This window comes from Piliocolobus tephrosceles, chromosome 9 (assembly GCF_002776525.5).
Source record: "Piliocolobus tephrosceles isolate RC106 chromosome 9, ASM277652v3, whole genome shotgun sequence".
Taxonomy (NCBI): Eukaryota; Metazoa; Chordata; class Mammalia; order Primates; family Cercopithecidae; genus Piliocolobus; species Piliocolobus tephrosceles.
Genome location: NC_045442.1, coordinates 69,281,649 through 69,288,951, shown reverse-complemented (window position 1 = coordinate 69,288,951; position 7,303 = coordinate 69,281,649). Strand labels below are relative to the sequence as shown.

Here is a 7,303-nt window from a genome sequence, read left to right as displayed (position 1 = left end):
AAAAGAAAAGAAAATAGCCAAGATAGAGAAAAGCATAACCAACCTGATAGAGCTAAAAAAACACAAGAATTTCATAATGCAATTGCAAGTATTAATAGCAGAATGGATCGAGCAGAGGAAAGAATCTCAGAGCTTGAAGACTGTCTTTCTGAAATAAGACAGGCAGACAAGAATAGAGAAAAAGTAACAAAAAGGAATGAACAAAACCTCCGAGAAATATGGGATTATGTAAAGAGACTGAATATACGACTGATTGGAGTACCTGAAAGAGCTGGGAGAATAAAACCAATTTGGAAAACATATTTCAAGATATCCATGAGCACTTCCCCAACAGGCCAACATTCAAATTCAGGAAATGCAGAGAACCCCAGTAAGATACTCCACAAGAAGATCATCCTTGAGACACAAAATCTTCAGATTCTCCAAAGTTGAAATGAAAGAAAACATGTTAAGGGCAGCCAGAGAGAAAGGCTAAGTCACCTACAAGGGAAGCCCATCAGACTAACAGTGGACCCTTCAGCAGAAACCCTACAGGCCAGGAGAGACTGGGGGCCAATATTCAACATTCTTAAAGAAAAGAATTTTAAATGGCCAGGCACAGTGGCTCATACCTGTAATTCCAGCACTTTGGGAGGCTGAGGCAGGCAGATCACTTGAGGTCAGGAGTTCAAGACCAGCCTGGCCAACATGATAAAACCCCATCTCTACTAAAAATATAAAAATTAGCCAGGCATGCCTGTAGTCCCAACTACTCGGGAGGCTGAGGCAGGAGAATCACTTGAACCTGGGAGACAGAGGTTGCAGTGTGCTGAGATCATACCACTGCACTCCAGCCTGGGAGACAAAGCAAGACTCTGTCAGAAGGAAGGAAGGAAGGAAGGAAGGAAGGAAGGAAGGAAGGAAGGAAGGAAGGAAGGAAGGAAGGAAGAAAGGGAGGGAGGGAGGGAAAGAGAGAAAGAAAGGAAGGAAGGAAGAAAAGAAAAGAAAAAGAATTTTCAACCCAGAATTTCATATTCAGCCAAACTAAGCTTCATAAGTGAAGAAGAAATAAGATCCTTTTCAGAGAAGCAAATGCTGAGAAAATTTGTTACCACCACACCTGCCTTACTAGAGCTCCTAAGGAAACACTAAATATGCAAAGGTAAAACCACTACCAGCCACTATAAAAACATACTGAAGTACACAATGACAGGATCAAATCCACACATAACAATACTAACCTTAAATGTAAATGGATTAAATGCCCCAATTAAAAGACAGAGTGGCAAACTGGATACAGAGCCAAGACCCATTGGTATGCTGTCTTCAAGAGATCCATCTCACATGCAAAGACACACATAGGCTCAAAGTAAAGGGATTGAGAAAACTTTATCAAGCAAATGGAAAACAGGAAAGAGCAAGAGTTGCAATCCTAGTTTCCAACAAAACAGACTTTAAACTAGCAAAGATCAAAAAAGACAAAGAAGGGTGTCACATAATGATAAAGGGTTCAATTCAACAAGAGGTAACTATCGTAAATATATATGCACCCGACACAGGAGCAACCAGATTCATAAAGCAAGTTCTTAGAAGCCTTCAAAGAGACTTAGATTCCCATACAATAATAGTGGGAGACTTCAACACCTCACTGACAATATTAGACCATCAAGACAGAAATTAACAAAGATATTTAGGACCTGAACTCAGCTCTGGATCAATTGGACTTGATAATTATCTATAGAAGTCTCCACCCCAAAACAACAGAATATACGTTCTTCTCATCACTACATGGTACTTACTCTAAAATTGACCCATAATCAGAAGTAAAACACTCCTCAGGAAATGCAAAAGAACTGAAATCATAACAGTCTCTCAGACCACAGCACAATCAAATTAGAACTCAAGACTAAGAAATTCACTCCAAACCATACAATTACATGGGAATGTAATAACCTGCTTCTGAATGACTTTTGGGTAAATAATGAAATTAAGGCAGAAATCAAGAAGTTCTTTGAAACTAATGAGAACAAAGATATAACATACCAGAATCTCAGGGACACAGGTTAGGCAGTGTTAAGAGAGAAATTTATAGCACTAAATGCCCACATTAAAAGCTATAAAGATTTTAAGTTAACAACCCAACATCACAACTAAAAGAACTAGAGAACTAAAAGCAAACAAACCCCATAGCTAGCAGAAGACAAGAAATAACCAAAATTAGAGGTGAATTGGAAGAGATAAAGACACAAAAAAGCCATTCAAAAGATTAACAAATCTAGGAGCTGGTTTTTCCAAAAAAGTTAATAAAGTAGATAGACCACTAGCTAGACAAGGAAGAAAAGAGAGAAGAATCAAATAAGCACAATCAGAAATGATAAGGGGATATTACCACTGACCCCACAGAAATACAAACAACCATCAGAGAAAATTATAAATGCCTCTATGCATATAAGCTAGAAAACCTAGAAGAAATGGATAAATTACTGGACACATACATCCTCTCAAGACTGAACCAGAATGAAGTTGAATCCCTGAAGAGACCAATAATGAGGCTCTGAAAATGAGGCAGTAATAGCCTACAACCAAAAAAAAAAAAAAAAAAAAAAAAAAAAAACCCAGGACCAGACAGATTCATAGCTGAATTCTATCCCCTGTACAAAAAGGAGCTGGTACCATTCCTACTGAAACTATTTCAAAAAATTGAAAGGGAGGGACTCTTCCTTAAGTCATTCTATGAGGCCAGCATCATCCTGAACCAAAATCTGGCAGAGACACAACAAAAAAAGAAAATCTCAGACCAATATCCTTGATGAACAATGATGCAAAAATCCTCAGCAAAATACTGGGAAACTGAATCTGGCAGTACACCAAAAATCTTATTCACCACAATCAAGTAGGCTTCATCCCCAGGGCGCAAGGTTGGTTCAACATATGCAAATCAATAAATGTGATACATTACATAAATAAAACTAAAGACAAAAACCATATGATTATCTCAACAGATATAGAAAAAGATTTCAATAAATTTTGGCATCCTTTTCACGTTAAAAACTCTCAATAAACTAGGTATTGAAGGAATATACTTCAAAATAATAAGAGCCATGTATGACAAACCCACAGCCAACATCATACTGAATGGGCAAAAGCTGGAAGCATTCCCCTTCAAAACAAGCACAAGACAAAGATGCACTCTCTCACCACTCCTATTCAACATAGTGTTGGAAGTTCTGGCCAGAGCAATCAGGCAAGAGAAAGAAATAAAGAGCATTCAAATAGGAAGAGAGGAGTCAAACTATCCCTGTTTGCAGATGACATGATTCTATATCTAGAAAACCCTATCATCTCAGCCCAAAAGCTTCTTAAGCTGATAAACAACTTCAGCAAAGTCTCAGAATACAAAATCAATGTGCAGAAATATCAGCATTGTTATATACCATCAACAGTCAAACTGAGAGCCAAATCACAAATGAACTCCCATTTGCAATTGCCACGAAAAGAATACCTAGGAAAACAGCTAACAAGGGAAGTGAAAGATCTCTAAAATGAGAACTATAAACCACTGCTTAAAGAAATCAGAGATGCAATAGCAAAGACTTGGAATCAACCCAAATGTCCATCAGTGACAGACTGGATTAAGAAAATGTGGCACATATACACCATGGAATACCATGCAGCCATGAAAAAGGATGAGTTTGTGTCCTTTGTAGGGGCATGGATGTAGCTGGAAACCATCATTCTCAGCAAACTATCGCAGGAACAGAAAACCAAACACCGCATGTTCTCACTCATAGGTGGGAACTGAACAATGAGATCACTTGGACTTGGGAAGGGGAACATCACACACCGGGGCCTATCATGGGGAGGGGGGAGGGGGGAGGGATTGCATTGGGAGTTATACCTAATGTAAATGACGAGTTGATGGGTGCTGACGAGTTGATGGGTGCAGCACATCAACATGGCACAAGTATACATATGTAACAAACCTGCAGGTTATGCACATGTACCCTAGAACTTAAAGTATAATTAAAAAAAAAAAAAAGAAATCAGAGATGACACAAACAAATGGAAATACATAGGAAGAATCAATATTATTAAAATGACCATACTGCTCAAAGCAATTTATAGATTCAATGCTTTCCCATTAAACTACCACTGATATTCTTTGCAGAAAAAAATCTATTTTAAAATTCATATTGAACCAAAAAAGAGCCTGAATAGCCAAGGGAATCCTAAGCAAATAACAAAGCTGGAGGTATCATGCTACCCAGCTTCAAATTATGCTATAGGGCTACAGTAACCAAAACAGCAAGGTATTGGTACAAGAACAGACACAGATCAATGGAACAGAAGAGAGAACCCAGAAATAAGACTGCTCACCTACAACTATCTGATCTTCAACAAACCTGACAAAAACAAGCAATGAGGAAACAGTGCTGGGATACATGGCTAGTCATATGCAGAAAATTGAAACTGGACCCCTTCCTTACACCATATAGGAAAATTAACTCAAGATGGGTTAAAAACTTAAATGTACCCTGGTGTGATTCTGTCCTGTGTGGCTGTTCTCTTGAGCAGTGGTTGTTTATCTCCATCGGCCTTCTCTCCGACCTAAGTGTGTGCTGCCACCCGATGGAAGATTCGATGGACATGGACATGAGCCCCCTGAGGCCCCAGAACTATCTTTTCAGTTGTGAACTAAAGGCTGACAAAGATTATCACTTTAAGGTGGATAATGATGAAAATGAGCACCAGTTATCTTTAAGAACAGTCAGTTTAGGGGCTGGTGCAAAGGATGAATTGCACATTGTTGAAGCAGAGGCAATGAATTACGAAGGCAGTTCAATTAAAGTAACACTGGCAACTTTGAAAATGTCTGTACAGCCAACCATTTCCCTTGGGGGCTTTGAAATCACACCACCAGTGGTCTTAAGGTTGAAGTGTGGTTCAGGGCCACTGCATATTAGTGGACAGTACTGAGTAACTGTGGAGGAAGATGCAGAGTCAGAAGATGAAGAGGAGGAGGATGTGAAACTCTTAAGTATATCTGGAAAGCGGTCTGCCCCTGGAGGTAGTAGCAAGGTTCCACAGAAAAAAGTAAAACTTGCTGCTGATGAAGATGATGAAGATGATGATGATGAAGATGATGAGGAAGCTGAAGAAAAAGTGAAGAAATCTATACAAGATACTCCAGCCAAAAGTGCACAAAACTCAAATCAGAATGGAAAAGACTCAAAACCATCAACAACACCAAGATCAAAAGGACAAGAACCCTTCAAAAAAACAGAAAAACTCCTAACACACCAAAAGGACCTAGTTCTGCAAAAGACATTAAAGCAAAAATGCAAGCAAGTATAGAAAAACGTGATTCTCTTCCCAAAGTGGAAGCCAAGTTCATCAATTATGTGAAGAATTGCTTCCAGATGACTGACCAGGAGGCTATTCAAAATATCTGGCAATGGAGGAAGTCTCTTTTAAAAAAATAGTTTAAACAATTTGTTAAAAATTTTCCATCTTATTTCTTTTCTGTAACAGTTGATATCTGGCTGTCCTTTTTGTAATGCAGAGTGAGAACTTTCCCTACTATGTTTGATAAATGTTGTCCAGGTTCCATTGCCAAGAATGTGTTGTCCAAAATACCTGTTTAGTTTTTAAACATGGAACTCCACCCTTTACCTGGGTTTAAGCATGTGTGGAATGTTATGATAGGACATAGTAGTAGCAGTGGTTGGACATGGAAATGGTGGGGAGACAAAAATATACACATAACATAAAACTCAGTATTTTAATAAAGTAAAAAAAACAAAACAAAAAAAACCCCTTAAATGTAAAACCCAAAACTATAAAAATCCTGGAAGACAACCGAGGCAGTACCATTTGAGACATAGGCACAAGCAAAGATTTCATGAAGAAGATGCCAAAAGCAATTGCAATAAAAGCAAACATTGACAAATGGGATCTAATTAAATTAAAGAGCTTTTGCATAGCAAAAGAAGCTATCATCAGAGAGAACAGACAACCTACAGAATGGGAGAAATTTTTTTTTTCTCTGATGAAGGTCTAATATCCAGCATCTACAAGAAACTTAAATTTATAAGGAAAAAAACATTAAAAAGTAGAAAAGGACATGAGCAGATACTTCTCAAAAGAAAACATACATGTGGCCAACAAACATATGAAAAAAAAGCTCAACATCACTGATTATTACAGAAATGCAAATCAAAACCACAATGAGATATCATCTGACACCAGTCAGAATGGCAATTAGTAAAAAGTCAAGAAATAACATGCTGGCAATGTTGTGGAGAAAAAGGAATGTTTTTACACTGTTGTTGGGAGTGTAAATTAGTTCAACCATTGTGGAGGACCGTGTGGTGATTCCTCAAAGACCCAAAGACAGACCTACCCTTTGACCCAGCAATGCCATTACTGGGTATATACCCAAAAGATTATAAATCGTCCTATTATAAAGACACATGCAATGCACGTGTATGTCCACTGCAGCACTATTCACAATAGCAAAGACATGGAATCCACCTAAATGCCCATCAATGATAGGCTGGACAAAGAAAATGTGGTACATTTACATCATGGAATACTTGGCAGTCACAAAAAAAGAATGAGATCATGTCCTTTGCAGGGACGTGGATGGAGCTGAAGGCCATTATCCTTAGCCAACTAACACAGGAACAGAAAACCAAATACCACATGTTCTCACTTATAAGTGGGAGCGAAATGATGAGAACACACTGACACATAGTGGGGAATAGCACACACTGGGGCCTATCAGATAGTGGAAGGTAGGAGGAGGGAGAGAAGCAGGAAATATAACTAACAGGCAGTAGGCTTAATACCTGGGTGATGAAATAATTTGTATAACCAACCCCCATGACACACATTTACCTATGTAACAAACCTGCACATGCTGCACATGTACCCCTGAGCTTAAAATAAAAATAAAAATAAAACTCAGCTTCAAAGACAGTATGGTATACGAGAGTAAGAAATGATCTGTGGTTGGCTGGGCATGGTGGCTCATGCCTGTAATCCCAGCACTTCGGGAGGCCGAGGCGGGTGCATCATGAGGTCAGGAGCTCGAGACCAGCCTGATCAACATGGTGGAACCCTATCTCTACTAAAAATATAAAAATTAGCTGAGCGTGGCGGCACACACCTATAGTCCCAGCTACTTGGGAAGCTGAGGCAGGAGAATTGCTTGAACCTGGGAGGTAGAGGTTGTGGTGAGCTGAGATTGCGCCACTGGACTCCAGCCTGGGCAACAGAGTGAAACTCCATCTCAAAAAAAAAAAAAAAAAAAAAAAAAAAA

The 7,303-nt window shown here is 38.8% G+C and overlaps 1 protein-coding gene and 1 pseudogene across 1 annotated transcript in view; one reads left to right on the top strand and one right to left on the bottom strand.

Moving 5' to 3' along the window:
- Window positions 1-7,303, bottom strand: part of OIT3 (oncoprotein induced transcript 3) — a 40,907-nt gene that overhangs the window by 11,435 nt on the left and 22,169 nt on the right. The gene's annotated exons all lie outside the window — the stretch shown is intronic.
- On the top strand, window positions 4,609-5,515 carry LOC111537866 (annotated as a pseudogene).